The sequence below is a fragment of the Triticum urartu genome, chromosome 5A (assembly GCF_056163025.1).
Source record: "Triticum urartu cultivar PI428250 chromosome 5A, HENAU_Tu73, whole genome shotgun sequence".
Taxonomy (NCBI): domain Eukaryota; kingdom Viridiplantae; phylum Streptophyta; class Magnoliopsida; order Poales; family Poaceae; genus Triticum; species Triticum urartu.
This window is the reverse complement of record NC_141877.1, coordinates 204979140-204990675: the sequence shown is the minus strand read 5'-3', so window position 1 is coordinate 204990675 and position 11536 is coordinate 204979140.

The window sequence follows — 11536 nt, the reverse complement described above, 5'->3', positions numbered from 1 at the left end:
CGAAGCAAGTTCAGAAAAAAAGGAAAATATTCAAGGTTCAAAAAAGAACAGTACCGAATCAATGGGCAGAGATACAGGTAGATCTATGGTCTTGAGGCATATAAGTAAAGGCGGATGCTAAGAACTACCGCTACACAGAGCAAAGGTTCACAGGTTCATCTAGGATCTATCATATGAGTACGAAGCAGACGATGAACACTGAAGAACTTCGAAACCCTAGAACGGATCTACGGAGGAAAAGGTGAAGAACTCACCAGAGCCGAGGAAGAAACAGAAGGTCGCCACAATGCTCTGGTACAATCAGGGTGATGCAGCGGCCAAGGTTGGAGCAGAGGTCGTCAACGGCGGCGGAGCTCCGAAGCTGGACGACGCGGGGAAGACGAAGCAGAAGGGCATGAAGGGGAAAAAGAAATGACCCTTCGGTCTTATTTATAAGGCAAGGGACAGGAGTCAGGCGCGAAAATCAAGGGACCGTGGGTTTGGAAATGAAGTTGTCGCCTTAATTGTCGCAGACCTATTAAACAAAAAAACAAAAAGGTTGTATCATGGATAAGGTTCTTTCTAACAGGTGACGTCACGCCGGTTTACAACGACCAGAGAAGATGACATCATGGCGGTTCAACAAACTACAAGAAGATGTTGAAGATGAAGATTTTTGCTAAGGATTGACATGAACCTGTTCAAATCAATCTGGGGCCTAATGTTGGGGATATTACTACTGGGCGTAAACCGGCCTATCTGGGCCGGGTTAACTTCATCAGTAGTTAATTATATTAAAGCCCAAGAAGGCAGATGAGAGCTCAAGGCCCATAGTCGGTTCAAGGCCTGTAGCCGTAAACCGGCATTGGGATTTAACTTGTATTATAAGTTAGGAATAAGTAGAGACCAAACCGGACACATCTATGAGCCGGTATTGGGACTCTGTGAACCGACGGGCGTCACCCGTGTATATAAGGGGAGACCCGGCGGCGGTTCAAGGAAACAGACAACAACTCGAGACTTAGGCAAAGCTTGTTTGCTCCCTAGTCATCGAAACCCCATCAATTCCATCACAACTAGACGTAGGCTTTTACCTTCATCGAAGGGGTCGTACTAGTATAAACTCTCTTGCGTCCCTGTGTCCGCTTTAACCCCTTCAAGCTAACCCGTTGCGATGGCTCCACGACTAAGTCCTTTCTCTAGGACATCTGCCGTGACAAAACCACGACATAAAGTGCTTGTACTCTACTACTCTATAGCTCGTGGCGTTGCACGCATGGACTTCACTCCATTATCGGCTATATAAAAGAAATTCCTCTTGACGTGATTTTTGTTGTTTTGAAACAGAGGCAAAAGCTTTGCCTCATCTCATTCATAAAGAAGGAACTACTAACAAAGTTCGACGAGATCCTTTACACCTCCACAAATGGAAGCGAAAAGCCTAGTCACGCTATATCAAATAACTCAAATGTTCTTCCCCCGCAGTAACCGTTGCTGATAAATAGGATGCTAGTGTGTGCTGAGAGGAGTGGCTGAGTAGGCCAGCTACGTGCTTGAATAGAGCACTGAGAGTACCCACTATGCAGGTGTACTTTCCCCGCATTGATAGTACAGTGATGGTTCTAGAGGACAGTAGTACCCTCCACTTTCAACTGTAGCTCCTTGGCCCTGAGATTCAACAGTTCAAAACTGGTGCACTATACTAGAAGTACAGTACATCGCACTACTAGTTGAGAAAGTAGTACTAGTACTACTACAGTACGAGTACGTAGTAAATAATAGCCTCACCATCGCAGGGCGCAAGGCACTACCACTATGCGTGCCCGCATAATTTCCTTAGCGAAGGGACAAGACCTTGCGGTTACTACGCTCTTATCTCCTCGTCGCCAGTTCCCCTCCACCCGAAGAGAAGCTAGTTCATCATTGCTCCCATGGATTCGCCGGGCGGTTCTCCTCCTCGTCGGGGCTGGGAGACCTTGGACGACAATCCTCTGGGAGAAATCGCACACCGCTCCAACGTCCTCACTGGCGCAAGACTCGGTGCTTCCTACACCAACTTTTTTAAGACGGTGCTTAAACAGTCTTGGGAAAAGGCCATGGTTGTTGGTCTTCCATGCATCCTTGAGGAGAAGGTTCTTCTATGGGACAATCATTCGAACAGTCCACCGCTTCTTGGCCATGGTTGCACGTTGACTCCGCTAGAGTTGCCAATGTTGAGAGGTAGTCGGATTTTGTCCGATGAGCAGGCCAGTCATGGAGTTTGATCATGTAGTACTTAGTTACCCCATTTCCATCCCATAATTTCTCCATTGCCCACCGTCTTATATATAGGTCTGGTTCGGTGCCAACGAAGATGGCTTGCATACCTCCGACCGGATACCACCATCATTTTGCACAACATCCACAGCAGTGCGGCCGTTCTCGTAGACCCCTTCTCCACCATTGGGATCGGCCTTCCGGACTGGCTGGGCTTGAATATGTATGATGATGCCTACATGAGATTGAAGAAGATAGCAATTGCAGACCCGCCGACAAAGCGACGCGGCTACGACGATTACTATCTCATCACGGTGTTCTACATAAGGATTGCCGTCAATGCAAGAGGCAGTAACGGCAGAGGCTAGCGCATGTTGGCGGCTGCAGATTTGTTCCCCTACACGTTCGAAGACGCCATGCGCCATCTAGGCTGCATCTTCGCGATGACAAGCCAGGGGACTTGTTTCATCGGTTTGCCATCCTACGGTATGGGACATTACAAACGGAATGCACAAACCATCATTTGCATCCCTAACGGTACTCCATTATTTTGCAGGGACCAGTCATCCCCCGATCAAAATAAGATCGCTGATCCTGGATGTGCATTTGCATCCGCGATTCGGTCTAACCTGGATCCTTGTAGCTGACTTTGGCATATTGGGATCAACTATCTTAGCAGTCGTTACCCATGGTACCACTGATGTGCAACATGGTCACACAATCTACCACGATTGGACCGTCACCATATACCTAGTTATTCCATTTTCTCATTGTTGTGTGTTAGAGTACTAGAGTAGTAGTACTTGTTAGTTATTTTCTTTTCTTGACTGGGACATGTTTACTATAATAGTAGTACAATTTAGTTTTATATTTTTTAACCCTCTCGCCTTCCCTTTCATTGTTGTACTACTTACTAGTACTAGTAGGAGTACTTTTTACCTTGGAGGACGCGTATAGCTAGCTAGGCCCTTGAAGACTTGAACCCACTAGCTCCCATCATTTTTATTTTTCCATGTCTTACTATCTCATCCATGTAGCCAAGAGTGGCTATATATAATAAGCCGGTTATTTTACTTCCTCTATACCGGAGTAGTACTATATTTGCTGCACAGTATTACTGACCGCCATATTTGAGCACAACATTATTATGCATGAACCTTGACTATGTACGTCACCATGTGTCCAGATCTGAGATGCCGCGTGTACCAACTGAATGGCGCCGAATTCGACCCCCGTGATGCTACGTGGGTGTCGAGGAACACTCTTGGAGAGTACTCGCTTTTCATTGGGGACGGCTACCCCATTGTGAAGCGGATGCCACCTTCCGTGCACGACACCGAAGGCCTGCTGTTCATGAAGCATGGTTGTGTCTTGAGTGCGCACAGCCAGATGAACGACATGCTGGGACACGCTATCCCTGATTTATGCCGCTTCAGCTTGGATGAGTTTCCATTGTGTGGAACCAGACTAGAAAGTTGCGACAATGATTCCCGTTGCCCACCGCTATGGACCGTGCCATCCATGAAGAACACCTAGGACTGAAACCTGGAGGAGGATAGGTAGCCCATCAATAACGTGTAAGTGGAGTATGGTAAATTGTGAACGGTAGCGCTGTGAATATATGTAGACTAGTCATGCACAAATTTATCACATGAAGTGGAGATGAACTTGTGTGGCATACTGGCATTTGTCCTTTAGAATTTATTACTAGTAAATGTGTTATGTGTGCGTGCAACTTGTGTGGTTGTTGCACGGTCTCCAACATGCTCTTTAAGAAAAAAAAAGGTGGCACAGCTTTGGATATAGGTGACGTGGCAGCATCATACAGTAGCATCGTTCGCTATAGTTGTAGCACTCCTACTAGGAACGACAACTCCTATAAAACCTTGCGCTGGGCTCTTTGCCTCTTCGGGAGGTTCGACAGTTCGTACTTGTGTGAACCTTGCACTTGGCTCTTTGCCTCTTCGGAATGTCCAACAATGATGATACTACAGTACAATATGCTTCTGGCAATCTGACACCGACTGAACTGCTACACGTCCACTGCGAGGGCGAGGGCAAGGGAGAGGGAGAGGGAGAGGGTGTTGTAGTCAAAACCCTCTCCTCGTCCTGCGAGCCACCACATGCGTGGGCGAGGGAGAGGGCGTAGTAAGCAAGCTTCGCCACGTTTGGCGAGTTGACGGGACATGTCAAAGCAGTACTAGTACTAGTCCATATTGTGTCCTTTTTGGTTAATATGGCTTAATTTGAAACGAGAAAAATACACTAGTGGTCAACGTATGTAACAATACGCTCTTTACGGTCACTATATAGTTTGGTGATTATACGATCACTAGCTCATCGTAGAGCACCATATTGCACCCTACTGACCGGCCACATAGTCGACGTGGGACTTTGTTGACTTGTTAAATTGACACCTGGTTTCTGGGTCCCACCTATCAGTTGGTAGAGCAAAGAAATCAGTTAAACAAAACTTTACGCAGGCACGACAGGAGTCCAACCCTTGCGCGCGAACCATCCTGGTTGTGTATGTGAGAGCATGCACGTGTACTCCCTCGGTCTTCCAACAAAGACTGTACATCGGCTCACAAACAAAGAGTGTACATCTACACTTCCAATGCATTTAGCCTTTAATCTAATCGATATTGATTGACTAATGCACCAACTTGTGCTCTAGCTATAGGCTACATATCTATCCTTAATTACAGCATGCAACAACCTTCATTTAATCTTCTTCTCTCAATGGTTGCATGCACACATAAGTCTTCTACTTTTGGGCGTTAATTATGCCATGAAGTTCCAGTTCCTCCTGGTTAATGTGTAAATCTCTATATGTACAGTCTTTCACGGACATAGGGAGTAGGTTCAGAACTTGAGCGTGAGCGTGTGTGTTGTGTCGTGTGCTGTGTGCCACATGGATGCGTGAGTGTTGTGTGCGTGCATGTGTACGTGTGAGTGTTGCATGTTGCATGCATGCATGCATGAGGATTTTACTCCCTCCCATTGAGATGTTCATATTTCAAGCTTCATTAAAACGTTGCATGCAAGAATTAACAGATAACTCACCAATGCGTGTAAAAGTTCTGGTCATTTGTTCCTCATGCATGCATTCCAATTAATACGTTCATAAACACAATTTTCTTGTGGAAAATGAGCCCATTATTGAGTACTCTCGGAAAAATTTCTTCAGGCACTCATCATTTACTACTACATTGGTTGATGATTTTTTATTGACCTTTATAAAACCTCCGTCCTAGTTTAATGGTCCCCTTCATACTTAGTGTAAAATTTTGACCGTAAATTTAACTAACAAAGTGTCAATGCATGTCATAAAAAACTATACAATTAAAACCTATGTTCAAATACAAATCTAGTGATATGATTTTTGCTGAAATGCATTAACAACTTATTAGTTAAATACTCCCTCCATCTAGGTGTATAAGTCACTTTACAAAAACCAAATAATCCCAAAACACTTAGGCGCGGTGCATTAACTCCCACCTCGTTGCTTGTTTCTTGACATATCAACCAATAAGAGACGTGGGCGTGCATGTTTTCAATGACTCGAGACTACCAAACATGACATGCATGCAGTGGTTAGTTCATTGGATGCAATGCTATTAATTAGCAAATAACATTAAGTTCTCTTGTTTTCTCTCCTTCTTGGTCACGGTGCACAACCAAAGATGACTTATTCACCTAGACGGAGGGAGTAAATGGTCAAAGTTTGACAGAAAATACTACTCCCTCCTTTTTGGTTTATAGGGCTTATCTCAAAATTTTAGATTTCTCATTTTATAAGTCTCAATTTGATGGTTCCCTACCACATGTTCAGACTTCAAAGTGCATCAAATCATTGCATGCAAGTATTAAGAGAAAATTAACCAATGCATGGGCTTCATGCATGCATTGTAATTAATGCATTGGTAAACATAATTTTTTGAGGAAAGCGAGTGCATTAATTGAGTGTTTTTGCAAACTACAATAATTATTCCACCACTCACCATCTACCTTGGTTGATGAGAGTTTTGAATTGAGCCCTATAAACCAGAAAGGAGGTAGTACTAGTACTCCTACATTATTGGCACTAGGTGCATTGGCCAATGTTTCATCTTGTTGGACAGGATGAGCGTAGAGGCACTGTAGATAGGAAGTCTTAGCGATCCATTATTCCCCATCTCGGTTAGAGAGCACTATTCAACTAGTCTTCACAGTGAAGTGACAATACACACTGCAGCAGATGGGACACTTAATTAATAAGCTGAACCAGTGTATTAGTGTTACTAACTCACACATACCCAGTACTGCCATCATGTTTGTTATTGGAGCATGCTTCTTTAAATACACCTACGCACCTCTCTCCTCCATTAACTAACATATGGGCCCTCTTGAGGTAGACCCACATGTCATCCACCTAACTATTTACACTCTGAAGGACGGTATATCCTGGTAGTAGTACTAGTATAATTGAGATTTAATGCACTTTCTTCCCCGTCTTTCACTCTTCTTCCTCCTCTCTTCCCCATCATCGGTCGCACACTATTTCCCCCCGCTCACTGCTCACCCGCCCGCGCCATCTTCCTTGGTAGCTCGCACGTACCATATCCCCCCACTCACTGCCCGGTCACACACGCCATCTTCTTCGCTCGCTCGCCCAAGTCCACTTCCCCGCTGGCTCGCTGTCGCGGGATATGCGCGACCACCTATGGGACCGGGTGGCCCCTTGCTGGTTCGGCAGGGGACGGTGCGTTGCACAAAGAGCAGACCAGCGTACGGCAACACGGCAGAGAGCACACAAGCGATTTACCCAGGTTCGGGCCGCCACGAGGCGTAAGACCCTACTCCTGCTTTAGTGGATTGATGGTGGAATGAATGTGGTGGTGCGTAGTACACTTGCCCGACAGGGTTTGCCTTAGGGCCACAGTGACTACGTGCATATGGTGGCTTGGGTTCCTCAATTTTCCAACCCTCTAACCCCACAATGGCAAAAGTAGTCATTATCCACTGATATGATAGCGAACGGTGCTATCATACCTAACTCTACAGGTTGACAGGGTGCATTAAATGCGTCGCTTGGTGTCACATCTCCGGTCACCTGGCAAGGCTTGCCGGGCTATCTTGCCAGCTCCGCGCCTGTTTTCTTGACACGTCGCAAGACGGGTGTCATCTGTAGGTTTCTTTTGTAGGAAATGGCTGCCATGTGACGAACCGTTGTCACTTAACCATCTTGTGGCTTAACACCGCACTGATTGACGACGTGGGTCGTGCTTGAGTGGTTGGTGGGGTGGTTCTGCCCCCGCGAGCCTGGGCAGATCTTGCCGGGGTGTCTTGGTTGCCTACTTCTTGCGGTGGCCTTGCCCCTTGCCAGGCTCCCCTGCCCGGCAAGGGAGGCCCTTCACTTGCCGATATCTCGCTCTTCTGGCTCGATATTGGTCTCTCTAGACTGCGTGTTGGTTCTTCAAATCCCTTGGTACTTCAATCATTGACTTGGGTTGGTGCTTCAATCTTGATCTCATGCCTGTGTATAGTCTGGGCAACAGACCCAGGGTTTGTTGCACCGAGAGAAGCCCCCGGGCCTGCCCCAAACGCGCTGCTGAGCGTCGTTGGGGTAGGGCATGTGCACATGCAAGGTTGCTAAAGGGGTTGGCCCCTTAAGTTTTCCGTTGCCGCTTCCTCAGCCTTGATTTCGGGCCAGTTTCCAGTTTTCTTGTGCGCGGTGTAAAGCCAATAGTGGTGGGGCTACTCCAGAGATGGCCCGTGAATTACTTTAACGTACGGGGTACAAACTGCCAATTTATACTTCCCACAGCGCGCCCTTATCCTTAGCCGCGTATGCAGGATGCATCACGCGGGGTAGGTAACGGAGGCGCGTGGCGCGGGAGAGTACCTTGGAAAGGGCCCGCCCGTCTTGAATTGGCAGAGGAGGGCGATGATCACCCATGGATGGATTGGCTACCCTTCCCCGCCCGGCCAATAAAAGGGAGGGGAGGAGGAGGGCAGAGCCATCCATATTTGCCTTCTCCTTCTTCTTCCCTTGTTCTCTGCTTCCACCGGCGATGCTGAAGAGAAGAGCCTGGGGCCAGCCCCCGGGCTCCTGTTTGGGATCTCCCTTGGATCTGAGAGGAAGGTTCGGGCGGCGCGACACCGATGTCGGGAGTGGCAACCCCGGCGCGCTTGCCGCCGGGTCGCCCGTGGCCTCGACTTCAGTGGGAGGGGATGCGACCAACACCACGTCGCAGCTCGAGATGGGCACGGCGTCTGGTAGTCGACCGCTCCCCATTCTTCTTCCTTTTGCGGCATCGATGAGGAGCCGTAGAAGAGATTTTCCGCTAACGGGGGCGAATCTGGCTCCTCCTGGGCGCGGTTTTCTCGTCGGACAGGAAGGCTCCTTGCTTTCTCACACGTCTTCAGGACGTGCGGTGACTTCTAACGTCAGGGCTCCCGAGGACAACCATGCTCTTGTGGAAGGGCTTAGAGAGCATGGTGCCCGGCATGGTGGTCGCGCTGAGGTCCTGGGGTGGTAGTGATGCTGACGGCAGCGGCAACCCATGACGCATCAAGAACGGGGACGACTGTTCCAATGAGTCGTGTTTGTCAGTGACTCCATGCCCCCATCTGGTCCTCCGGCAGTGTCACCATCCACGCCTGCCCTTCGGTTTCTTCCTCCCTGCCGGGGAGAGGCACCGTCCTGATCCTAGGGAGGCGCCGAATCCCAGCTGTGCGCGCCTCCGGCCCCTTTGACCTCTTCTTGTAGGAGATTGTGACGACCCGAGATCAACGCTGCATACGCCTTCCATGTTTTGCGTGACCGTCGTGTGTTTTATTTGTATGTTGCATTGCATCATAACGTCATGTGCATTGCATCTGCATGTTTTCATAAAGCTTGCATCCGTTCGTAGTTGCCGCGCCACCCCCCTTGCCTTCGTTGACCGTTCCCAGACCAACCGGGTTTTTCGAGTCCCTCTTGTCTAGCCGCATAACCTCTTTACAGAGTGCATTGACCCCTCACCCATACCCGAAACTGCCGCGAACCTGACCTGCTTAGTCATCACCGTTGGATTTGGATCATCCCCAAACATCCCTAAGATATCTTCGTTTTATTTGTTGGACTCCCTAGTCTATTTATTCAGGGTCGTCCGATTACGATCGGAGGGACCGATCATCCCCAAACCTAACTGACTTGCTATATATAGCCAACAACCGTAAAAAATTAGGGATCTTGTCCCATCCATCCACCCAATCCTGATCTATGCCGTGATACATCTTCAACGTATCTATAATTTTTTATTGTTCCATGCTATTATATTATCTGTTTTGGATGTTGTTGACGCTCAAAAGTGGCACAATTGTAAAAGTTGCTTAAAGCTATGTCAAGATTAATTCAAACTTATGATTGGAATTCACCATGGGATGGCTCTCTTCAAGAAGGTCATGATGGATAAGAAGATGGTCTAAAACGGAGCTCGAACGCAAAAGTTATGATAAGTTCATAGATGCTCATGTTGACACCAGAGTAAAGAAAGGCATGAAACTCAATCAATATGGCCTCTGATGGAAAACGTTACAACATGAAAGTTGTGCATCTCGTCGAATCGGTTGATTTTGATATAAAAATCGTCTTAATCCGAGGTCGTATGCAATCTATGGAGGCAAAACAAGGTCAGAAACAGAAGCTGCAGAGTCATTTCGGACTGACCGAGTTAGTCCGGAAAATTACAGAAAGTTGGCAACACTCACTCGGTGGGACAGAAGCAAACTAATCGGTGAGACCGAGTTGATCCGGAAAATTACAGAAAGTTACAGAGAGTTGGTCATGTTCACTCGGTGGGACCGAAGCAAACCAATCGGTGAGACCGAGTTGATCTGGAAAATTGCAAAAGATTCCTGTCCGAGTTAGATTAGGGTTTTTGACGTATTGGATGGAATTTTTAGTCCTTTTCTTGTACGGGAAGTCCAGCCGCCTCATAAATAGATGAGAGGTGATGGCCGATTGAACAACACACAATCGACAAATCAATATACTACTTTTTACCGTAATTTTTACATCTCTCCATTGTTCTTTTCTCTCTCGTTCTTCGTTCGTTCTTCATGTTGAAGGGCAGTGATCCTTGAGGCTCTAGGGGTGGGCGAACCGGCCTAGGGCAGCCCATAGCCATCGCGCGTCCAGACGGGGTCCCTCCCGAGCGCGTGGGGTTTCGGGTCCTGAAAAGCACCCGCCGGATTGCTTGCGTACCGCGCTTCCGGACGGGTCTCCTTCGACATAAGCTGCGGTGCATCACCCTTGGCGTTGGAGGCACACAGTGATGTGTTCATGTGCGAACACACTTTTTGGCGACTCCGCTGGGGAACAAAGATCAAGAATCATCATCAACCATGTCGGATCTCCCCAAGCCCTCAGAAGTTAGCGCCGATAACATCATTAAGCCCGGTCTTGATGAACTATCGGATGAACATCTTCAAGACTACGAAGCGCGCAAGAAGCAGCGTGAAGAGGCTTTTGAGGCGCTCAAGAAGAAGCACGAGGAGGAGGATTTGGAAGCGTTTCTTTCAAGTTTCAAGAAGGACCGTCAAGGCAACATTACTCCAGTTGGAAACGTCAATTTCCCTCCTCTCATTGACGAACAAGATGAAATCACTATGAGTAAAGTTTTTTCTCCAGAGAAAGTGGCTGTGATTGAAAGTCTTGTTAGTAAGGGTAATGTGATGATGTACAATTCTTTTATGGAAAATGCTAATGCTCATAAAAATATGCCTCCATCATCTAGTGGTACTGTTGGTATATCTGCAAACCCTAGCCCAATTTTACCTATTTCATCGGCACCACCTATGCAACAACAATATAATATGCCGTTGAATTTTGACCCTACTCAAACCAACCAGTTTGTGGCTGCTCCTACATATCCTAATCCTATTATGAGTGTGCCCAATTCGGCGTCAACGCCGAATCACTTTGTCACACCACCCATAGGCGCAAGCATGTTTGGTCTTCCGCCGAATTATGGTTCGGCGCCCATCCCACAAGTTGCACCAATAGCTAGTACTCAGGTTGCTCCTATGTCATTGCCACAAACATCTTCATCTACCTCGGATCCAATTTAGCTAAATTAAGGGAGGATTTGCATAAGATGTTTCAATAAACTTTCGGAAACGAGCCGAAAGTAAAGAGTCGTGTATACCAAAAGCCTTATCCTGAACACTTTGATGCAGTTTTGTACCCTCAAGGGTACAAGGTTCCTGATTTTGTTAAATTTAGTGGAGAGGGTACGAAAATGACTTGGGAGCATGTGAGTCAGTATCTAGC